The sequence below is a fragment of the Strigops habroptila genome, chromosome 1 (genome assembly GCF_004027225.2).
Source record: "Strigops habroptila isolate Jane chromosome 1, bStrHab1.2.pri, whole genome shotgun sequence".
In the NCBI taxonomy this organism is placed as follows: Eukaryota; Metazoa; Chordata; class Aves; order Psittaciformes; family Psittacidae; genus Strigops; species Strigops habroptila.
Window position 1 is genome coordinate 86,071,797 of NC_044277.2, and position 10,996 is coordinate 86,082,792.

General features: G+C 46.7%; 1 protein-coding gene across 2 annotated transcripts in view; it reads right to left on the bottom strand.

The window, feature by feature from the left end:
• Positions 1-10,996, bottom strand: part of PXDC1 (PX domain containing 1) — a 129,720-nt gene that overhangs the window by 14,589 nt on the left and 104,135 nt on the right. The window lies entirely within an intron of this gene.

Sequence of the window (10,996 nt, forward strand, 5' to 3'; positions counted from 1 at the left end):
TCCATCTCCCTATTGAAAAGACAAACGTAAGAACAATCAAACATGCAGTGTAGGGACAACATCCACAAACAGTTTCAGTCTGCACCAGTCCTTGTGGCTTGTTACCGACAAGATATGATCCCATACAAACTTTCCAGACAAAAGTGTGACTTTGAAGCTGTCAGCTCTCCTCCAATTACACCTTTAAATAAAATGGGGATTATTTCTGGAGCAACCAGGTTTACCTGATGGTTGTCCCACAAAAGTAGCCTGGTTGCATAAGCCTTTATTGCTTGACAGTCCTTCGTTTTCCTGGGTTTGCCAGCAGATACAACCTCACCCTGGTACAGCTCTCTCCCTCTTCTGATAGTGGAGCAGAGCATACCAGCAAGCATCTAAGCTGTATATCCTGCTTTGACCAGTGTACATGACAGTCAGGTAGCTTCGCATGGAAATTCTCTGAAAGGCTGGAAATGTGAATTAACTCATCTGCATGGGTCTACAGACTGCTGGGTTGTGCTTGACATTACAGACCTCAATTGCAGACCAGCACCCTTCATTTTCCTAACTGCTGGGTGTGAGCAGGCCTGGGTGGATCTGCTTTGCCCCTCCACAAATATGTTCACATCCCACATCTGAACAAAGTTCAAACCTTTCAAAAAAGGTGTTTTCATCTTCCCTAAAAAAAAAGAGCTGCCAATGGCCCCACAGCTTAGACACCCACCTATGATGTTAGAAACACACTGTCGCCCTGCCATAGCCCACATCAGAGAAAACAGACCTAGCCACCCCGGTGCCAGCTACCATGGGGTGCCTCCACTTCTCCTGCTAGTCCTGATCCAGTCTGCATAAATATGACACAACAGAGCAGAGATCACCCGACTGCAGCTCTCACCTTGCAGGAAACACCTCATTGCTGACCCACCCAGGATTCGGCATTCAACCACTCTCTCTTAAATGTGCCTTCGACCTCAGACCCTTTCCCAAATAAGCATTTATTGTTGAAACTAGTATTTTACCAGGAAGAGGGATACTTTCAAACAAATGAAGATATTCAGATCAGAGCAGGGGAGAGGCAGGGAGGGGAAGAAGAAAAAAAATACCTGACCAACAACACTGAGTATTCATCCCCTGAGGAAAACCAGCCAAGCAGTTAGGATTTTCTCTCATTAGTAATCTGGGAAAGCATCTGCAGCTCCACACTGCCTTTTTATGCTGCAGCAAGAAAAGTCCAACAAGGCCATCAGCCTGTCACACTGTCTCAGATCACACAGTGGGAGGTCTACAGCTTCTTGCATTCACCAAGAATTTCCAGCCCTGGTATATTTCTCCTTCCAGCTCTTGGAAAAGCACCAGCCATGCAAACCCACACTTTGACTTGAAAACTGGCACAGATGACTTGTAACATCTGACACTGTTTCTTACTGCAGCTTTTAGTAATATCAAAACCAAAAGGCAGACAGTGTAGGATGGACAGTAAGTGATAAATTTGCCTGAACAGCTTCCTATATATGTGCTTAATGATTACAGATGCACAGCTTTGGGATCTAAAGCTGCTGACCTTACATTAATTCCCTGTACAGGGAATTCAGTTTGGCTGGGCTAAAGCCTTCCCTTACAGTCCAAATACACAGAAACTGCTTGAATGGCTATATATATATTGAACCCTGTAATTTCTTTCGCAATAGCCACAAAACTTGTAAGGCCCTCATTTATCTTAACTCTACAAGCCTCTGTTTTTAAGAGTTAACAGATGCCCTTGTGGTTTTCCGTTACTCCTAGTCTGTGATCCCACAGCCCAAGGGATTGCTCACAACCCCACAGAGCAAGGCACTGCCTGCCCAAGCAGCCAGGGGGAGCAGAGGCCCCTGTCCCTCCTCTTGATCCCTTTCTGCACTCCTTAACTGGTTGCTGTCACCCACCACAGCACAGACACGCATGAGGAACACTGTGGTTTCGCGAGGTGAAGTCTCTGGTGGCAACATTGGTATAAGGGGCTCTCACCCTCCCCTGCAACTCATTTCCTCTCCCAGACTGCAACACAGGGCTGCCTCCGTTTTGCCAGCACAATTAGGGGAGCAGTGGGGAATGCCTTGAACTGCTCTTGTCAAAGGCTTCACCTCAGGAAACCCCCGCCTTCACAGAAGAAGTAAGAGACTGCAGACTAGGATGCCCCATTCAAACTCCTCTCTCACCCAGACACTATACTGAGTTTGAGCAGGAAACAGGACTTCTATAAAGAAGGCTCACATAAGTGCAACCAAGCTTTCCAGCTCTATTCTTCACTTTGTGGGGGTTTCTCCCCTGCCTGTCTTCTTCTCCCTGTTCAGAAGCTTTGACGAGGCAGAGAGAAAGAAAAAAACCCAAAAGTCAGAGACTGGTGTAGAATCTCCAGATGCTGGAAATGCTTGAACAAACAGACATACACACACACGTGCCAGCTGATTCTGCAGACAGAGCCCAGCACCTACACCATGCATTAACCGTGACACAAACGCACCACAAGCTGGATGCATCTGGAGTGCACAGGACTCACTGGCCACGTATGCAGCATCTGTACAGCAGCTACAACAAGTCTTGAGACTGTTGTCTCTGCCCACGGCCTATAAATATGTGCCTATCTTTCCAGCTGGGGCTTTTAGACCCCAAGAAGACAGTTTGCTATAAAACAAAAATAAGACACCAGTAAAGCAACCAGTAGCCTGGAACTGGTTGTGCTTTATTCCACTTGTTCAGGCATGCCACAGAGCTGAGCTTAGAGCTGGGAAATCTCTCAGTGAGGTCATGGCGAAAGGCTGCTCTCATGCCTTCTCCTCTGCTCTGGCCCCTGTATGACTGCTAATGGAAAACACGCACAAACTCCTCCCAGGAAAACTTTGCTCTCTGTTTTGTTACCCATACTGTGCTTGGACAATTACAATTTCAAGTGATTTAAATGATATAAACACCTATGTCTATCGGGCTTGAGGTAAACTGGAGTCCCGCTGGCTCCTTTTTTACCACAAACCTTGTTGCCAAAGAACACAAACTTCTAAGATTTCTTCACCCTGTGCACAAGGGAGCCCACATGCTAGGTGACAGGAAGACGATAAAGGCACACCACCTAACCCAGGGTGGCACTCACCTGTACCTAGAAAGTATGCTTTCAGCAGGGTTGTGCTGTGTGCACAACTGCCCTAGTCAGCGACCTCATTCAATCCCTTTGCCCTCTGCCCCTTTCCAGATGAAGAATTCCAGGATTTACCCACAGTTTGAGACCAAGCAACTTTACCCATAGCAACATGTCTCTGGAAAAACACGCAGCACCAGAGGCCTGCAGTATCCTTCCTCCTCTGGGACCCTGGTGCCGGAGCAGCCAGCTGCAGGAGGCTGAGAGCAGGCCAGCAGCTGTGTACCTGGCACGCTGGCTCACGGCGTGGGAGAGGGGCCCAAAGCTGCAAACAACAGGAAACGAGTTTAGCAGAGGAGGAGAAGGAACTGGGAGCCAATTCCTGATGTCAACACACAAGCCTTAGTAGGCCTGTCCCATTCCTGCCACGTGAGCCACCAAATCTGCAACTAATGACATTTTGACAACTGCAGGTAACATACTGCATGCTTCTACCAAACAACAGGAATCATCACAGCATGTGCTCCATGGCTTGTAATGAAATCACAATGCAGCCCTGACAGTCAGTGTCCACAATGCACACCTTCCTTGGAAGGCACTTGATCCTCCAGTGCCTTCCAAGGAAGAGTAAGTTCATGCCTAGGTCAAGTATGTCTCTTATGCCATCTCTCAATGATGACACATAGAAGTCTGTTTTTCTAGAGATGTGTTGCTATGTACAAGTCGCTATGTATACATGATCTCAAACTGTGGGCAAACCCTATTTCTCCAATCTGAAAGACTCCACTTCAGGCTTGTGGTCAGCAGAGGAACAAATTATGTCAAAGAAACCTTCTACTTTATCAAAATCATGTATAGGAGGCTGAGCAAGAGCAGAAGCCAAGGTGTACTTTCTGAAGATGTGTGCAAGATGGAATGGCAACACTCCTCAATGCTGTGTATTTTAGTACATACATGAGGATCAAAATATTGCACTTCACCTAATCTTCTCTTCATCCCCTATGGGATGACTGCAGAGTAGATACGTAAGTGAAAAAAAGAAGTAGCAAATAAATCCAGGAAGAAATCTTACTGTATTCTGCTAATCTACCTGCAAGAAAGATTTAAGGCCTTTAGATGCAGATCTGGAGCCCATCCTTCTGTCTTTGCACAAGTCCATGAGCAGCAGTTAGGGATTTCAAATCTTTAGGCAAGACACTTAAGCTGTCTTGCACAGGAAAATGCTACTCTGCTCCCTCTCCTGATCAGGCTGTATGGCTTCAATAGGAAATATGCCACTTTCACTCAGCTACAGTATTCATTAACAGTGCAGCACTCTGTCTTTTTTATCCTGTACCCTCATTCCTCCTTTCCCTCAGGTATGTTCTAACACATGTGCACATACACACAATTCAGGATGTAGATGGAGCAATAGGAGGAAGGTCCCAGCCATGAGAGAAGGTATACAAAATCACAGAATAATGTCCAATGGAAGACATTGACATTCATCCAAAGAAGGGCCACCTCCAAAGTCAGATCAGGCTGCTGGTGACCATGTCCAGTTGACTTCTGAATAACCTCATGGATAGATATTCTACAGAATCATGCAGGAACTGAAGCTACCCAGGGACATGGATCAGGGCTCAAAGGTAGTGATTCAGCAAAATGTTTTCTACTATTTTGCTCTTTTGCATTTTGCTCCTTACCATATACCCCCTCTGCTGAACTGGCCTTTTCTCAATACCACTTCAGCTGGCATCTTTCCCTGCTTCGTGGCCATGATGCCTCTCTCCTCCCAGCAGCTGCCATGGTAGAATCCCTCATCCCTGCAGACTCATGTTCCCTCAACCTTGCTGCCTGGGAACTATGGCATTAGCCACCTCCGACAGGACTCTGAAGAGGCCAAAACAGCTTCCACTTACAGCTGCCTCCTCTGGAGGAGAATAGGATAAAAGGTCGTTAGAAGGACAAATGAATACTCAGTGGTATGTAAAGGCAGGAAATTACAAAGAAGCAACAGATGGGAAAGCTTGTTTCACACAACTTTTCTTCACTAACTCTGCAGAAATAACACTACAGGAATCCCTTAAGTCCAAAGTCTTGATAAAATCCAGAGAAAGGCAGATAATTACAGACAATCAGGGATATCAGATCTCCAATTACTAGAGACCAGGACTGTCACTCTTCTGTTCTCTGTCGGTTACTCATGCCGTCTTCTGCAGCATCTGGTTCTCATCACTAGAGGCAAGATCCCAGAGCTAGCTATGGCACTGGCCTGACTCCGTATGGCAGCTCCAGCAACAACTCTTAGATGCCTCTTGCCTAACTCTACCACAGCCCTCTCTTGAGGCAGACACACTTGCCCTGTCCTCTCGTGGGGAAATTAATCCATCAAATATGACAAGAGTCACTGGAGTCTCTAAAGCCTTTACAAAGGTTTACTATTTATGCAGTATCCCCAACAAAGCCCACCTCTTGGTGGCATTACTCAGGCAGCAGCTAAAAAGATATGACAGAGTTAAAAAGAGGGGTGCCAAAAGGTGCTTTTTTTTTTTTTTTTTTGTTACACGTTGTGCTACCCTTCTTAAACTTGGTGCTGAGGAACAAAATAGGGACAGCATTTTTTAAGAGGTATGAATACAGAGTGTGCATGTAAGTCACTCCATACTTTTGCGGGGTAGCAATGAGTATATTGAAGATACTGAGAGAAATCTGTTAGATGCAGAAAGGGAGCTTTCAAAACCCTGCCCGCACTGCACACACATAGCTCTAACACAGGCCATTTCTTCCTTTGCAGTTCATATGCAGCAGATGTAAAAATACAGACAGAGCAAAGTCCTGTCCAAACAACTGTCCAGCTGAAATCCCCCAGAGCGTAGGTTGTGACCATGACTACCTGATCACCCTGGCACACTCGAATACCCATGCAAAGCAAGGAGGCAAGTTAAAAGCTGAGAAGTCCAAACCCTCCAGCTGATGGTTTTTCCACACATGTATTTTTAGTTACAGGATCTCCCAGGATCTGGATGGGAGATGACACCTCCTGGTGACAGTCAGTCCCACAGAGCTCCCTGCCTTGATGCTGCTGAGCCACAAGAAAGAAAAAGATGTCAAAGAATCAAGAGATAAAAGTGAACATAGCAGTCAAAGCCTGATGAAAAATGCAGTGCTTATTTCTTATCAGGTGAGAACTGTCATGAAAAAACCACCTCATTTCCATCATTTCCATTCCTTTCCACCAAAATCCTCCCAGACACATTGCCTTGATCCACCACAAAAAGGGAACTTGTGCCTCGCTTTACAACAACACAGCCAGCTTCATTTATCTCCATCATTACTGATGAACCATGAAATTCAGCTAATAAAAAACAAACCCAGAAGCCCCAAACTTCATTTTGGTTATGCAGCACTGTTAGAGCCTGATAACCAAGAGCTGCATCCTTTGTCTGCCAGACAGAAGCTCTGAGCAAGCTCCACTAATGAACTGTTGACAATGTCAACAATGAAAAGAGCACAATAGATGCAGTGTATTTATCTGTATTGTCACAGCACCGGAACAGCTGCTGTCTGTAGAAACCACTATGCTGCCTCTGTAGAGCTCCCTCTTCTCATAAATCACACTCCCAGATGGTCCTGTAAACAACAACAACACTATAATGCAGCATATAGAAAACCATAAGTTACGAACACAACATTTGCAAGCAAACATAATGTTCCTGGGCTGGCTCTTTAGGAACTGCCTTCTGCATTGTACAAGTCCTTCCAACGGCAACCCTGGAGGAGCTTCCCATGTGCTTCCTGGAGCACAGCCACTCGGACACTGAAAACAGCCGATGGACTGCTTCCTGTATGAGGCAACCACGCTGTAGGGCAGAGCCTCAGAGCTAGAGCTCAGTGTTAGTTACCTCGGAGGGACTGCTCAGGGTCTGCTGCAGGTGAAGTGACCGCCTCTATGCTACGAGGCAAGCTACAGACACAAAGTTTCTATAGGAAATCTCCACCACTACTGGAGAGCTTCTATGGATGGACAGAGGTTGAGCCCCAGCAAGGCAGAAGGAAACAGAAAAGTTCTGGAGAGTCACAGATAACCACAGATGGCACCAAGCTGGTGAGGGAAACCTGGAGGCAAGCAAAGGGAACAGAAAGCTGCTCAGGGAAAGCAACTTGGAGAAGCAGAGAGAAAATAACAGAAAGGAGAGCAAGGGGAAAAAAGGCCACAGCAGAGCAGAATGAGTCAGAGGAGGCATGGAAAAACGGAGGCAGAGGAAAATGAGCGTTTTGGAAAGTAAAAAAAAAAAATAAAATCTGTAAGGCTGAAGAAAGTTTCTGATGGCTCAGAGTATCAGAGCAGGATCAGGCGCTACGTGTAGGCACAGTATGAACAGTGACACTGGAAGAGTACCCAAGCCTGTTCTGATGACAAAGGCAACAAAACAGTGGCAGAGGAGGATTGCCAGAAACCACCCTGCCACTCCAAGGGCAAAATAAATCCCAGCTTTGAAAGGCTGCTAATGAGCTCTTCAGGCTTCCTGGTCCAGCACTTAAGGGGCTTATCCTGCCCACACTGAAGTCAGAGGCAAGTGTCTGACTGCTGACTGCACTGAAGCTGGATCAAGGTCTAGGATAAATCTTAGATGAGAACACACCAGAAGTAATATTTAGAGAAAACAGGAAGGGAACAAAAAGTACTTTTCCAGGTTTATACTTCATTTCCAGCATCTAGATTTGGAAATAGTTGCAACTATTTCTAAATCTAAGTTGGCTTCTAAGTCCATAGTGTTGCATTTCTCATGAAGACAAGAGTTGTTTATTTTCCTATAGAAAGACAGTTTAGTAACATCAGGCTGTATTATAGCTCTGCTAAGAGTGAACTAGCCTGTGTTTTTCTGTGATCCTCTTCTGTGCATTTGCCTAGAGCAAGGGATGGGCACATTTCAGACACAAAATACTAGCAAGTTACTAGTAACATCACTGTGAATCATATTTAGTCACCCTGCAGGTATGCACATATCTAACCTTGTTTACTACCTTACTAGAAGGATGTCCTGTGTTGTTGAACGTCCTTGGCCCTTAGCATCACAACAAACTCCAGATGCCAAGCGTGCACTTTGCCACGTGTTCTTATTAGTTATCAAAGACAAGACCAGATTGTGTGAATGCCATATTCCCCCTGGGGACCTCCCCTCTTCTAGTATCAAAGAAAGGGTAAGATGAACAGCCACCGCAGAAAACTATACCTCCCATCCTCTCCTCTGTAATCTCAAAGCACTCAGCAGCTCCGAGAAACACAGAGAGGGAGAGCGTTGCGGAACTCAGTCCAAGGGAACAGAGGTGGAGAAAGGAAAGGAGAGGACGGTTTGCTGCTGCTGAGCAACGAAAGCAGCACACTCCTGCTCAGCATGAGCTGTTTGCTGAAGCCAGCAATAATGGTAACAACCAACTCTTTCTAACATTGTTGATGTTAAAAAAAAAATAAATAATAAAAAAATCTTCTTTTAAGACGTTAATAACATCAAATAGCTCAAGCTTTCACTCCTCAACCATATCCCTTAAATGCAATGTACTGCAGCTTGACTGAGCTGTAGGATAATGCTTGTCCTTTTAATGCTCCTTAGGCAAATCTGTAGGGACTCTGGAGTCCTTCAATGCAATGCAAATTTGGTTTGCAACATTTTACCACTTCCTTCAGATAAAAGGCACAGCTAATAATTACCTTCTTTCAGAAAGATCAAGATAAACACACACACATACACAAACTCACATACATATGCATATACATTTGTATGTATACAGAAATACACACAAACGTATATGACTGAACACACAAGGGTGTGCTTTTGTCAGGTGTTATTGCTGGATTAAGTACACTGAGCTTCACTGTAGGCTGTAGGATGTCTGCTTTTAAACAGGACATTAAGAAACCATGCTTACCACATGAGTTTTGTAAAGGCCGGACATGACCTATGCATCTCTTCTTACATCCAAAGCTTTGCATCAGTGTCACTTAGTTAAACGAGAATTTTATGTTTCAATTTTGTGAAGTTACACAAGGCTGTGGCTGGTCACTTTAAAATGCTGGTGTGATGAAGTGTCCTCTATGCTGACAAACACGCTCTGCAAAGTCATCTTCTTTAGAGCAGGAGCAGCATAATTTTAAAGCGAGTATTACTGACATTGTGAAGCGTGCTGTGATTGCTTCGACACTACTCCTGATTATTATTCTGTCTCTGTCACACAGTTAACCCCGCCCCCTCTCCAAGCTGAACAGATCATGATCTGCTTATATTGGGTTTCGATTTTTTAAATCCTCGACTGATGCTTTGCTCATTCCCAATTCTACTGAGGCCGGTACGCCTGTTCCTAAGATAAGGGTAAGTGAAGGTTGCTGGCTCCAGGTTGTAGGCAGGAATTCAGCGTTGTAGGCTGAGGATGCTTATGTTTTCCCAGCTCTTCATGCACTACTGGTGTATGTTACCTGGGACTGTCAAGTAAAGCCAGCACAAGGGACTACAATCCCGTCTAGCTCTAGCCGCATAAATGATGTGAAATTTATAATTTCACATATAAATGATGTGAATTTCACATCTGAGATGTGAAAACAGTTTAATATTTTGCAAAAGCTGTGGCAAGTCTTGAAGCAGGAGAGGAACCATGCTCACTTGAGAGAAGCACTGAGGAATGAGAATGGCTTTCGGAAGCACAGGGGCTCTGGTGCCTAAGTGAAGGGTGAGGGAGCACGCTGGGAGGGGCCAGAGGCCAGCACCAGCAGGGACTGCATCCGTCTGCGGCCAGACCCAGCACACGCCCCAGCGCAGCTGCCAAGTTACTCCTCAGAGCCCAATAAAGCCAACAAGTAAAAGGAGTACCGGCACCCTGGGAAGTCAAATTTTAGCCACAGTGACCCTGGCAGGTGCTGTGCCCTGCAGGCCACAGGCAGGCTCACTCCAGACCTACCCAGCATCCTCAAAATCCAGGGCCCAGCTGCCATGCACACATAAAGGCCATGTTACTTAGAATTTACTGCCACTCAGCACTACTAAAACTCAAGCTTGGAGTACTTTAGGTAGGGCACCTGCAAAGCATAGTAATTTTTCACAATACTTGAGATCCCTGGTCAGCAACCTAATAGGGTGAGACACTGTATAAGCACAGTGTGCCCAGCACACAGCAGGGCTGGCGGTATGGGACAGGGATCTGCAGGAACAGCCAAAGCACTCCCCCATTCCCAGTCTGCACCCAAGCTGGGGGAAGACAGCCTCCCTCCAGGACCCAGCCCCACAAGCATCTCCCACCGGAGTGGGCAGCAAGGGGCTGGCGGGGCCGCCGCCACGCCGGCAACCCTGCGCCCGTCCCCGCCGTCTGCAGAGGGCACTCGGGACCTGCGAGCGGCGGCAGCGGCAGCGGCGGCGGAGCTCCTGGGGCCGGCGGGGCCGGGCGGCCACTCCCGGCTGCGAGAAGGGAAAAGTCCAGCGCGGGGAGACACCCGAAGAAGGCAAAGAGAGGAAAAGGTATGGGCTATTTAAATGAAGCACCAAAAATAACCCCCCCTCACCCCACCACCAGGGATCTGGCAGGACTGTAAGAAAATGACCTGTCTCACTCTGAACACACAGAAAATATCCTTGGAGGGTCAGTCCAGGGGGAGATCGACAGATCGCCCCCCTCTCCCCACCACCACCCCCCTCCCCTCCGCAGGGCACAGAGCCCGCTGCCACACAGGTAGGGGCCCGAAATAACTCCAGTGTCCAGGGTGGCGAACCACCCCGATAATGTCAAACGCAGACTCTCTGCAAAGGGGTCCCGCTAGCAAGGTGAGAGGCGAAACGAGCGCAGGGTTCAACTTCGCCATCCTCTCATAGAGGAAACACACGAAATACCGGCCTCTCCCCGTTCCTATTCAATCAGATCATTTATGTGCTTACTCAAACA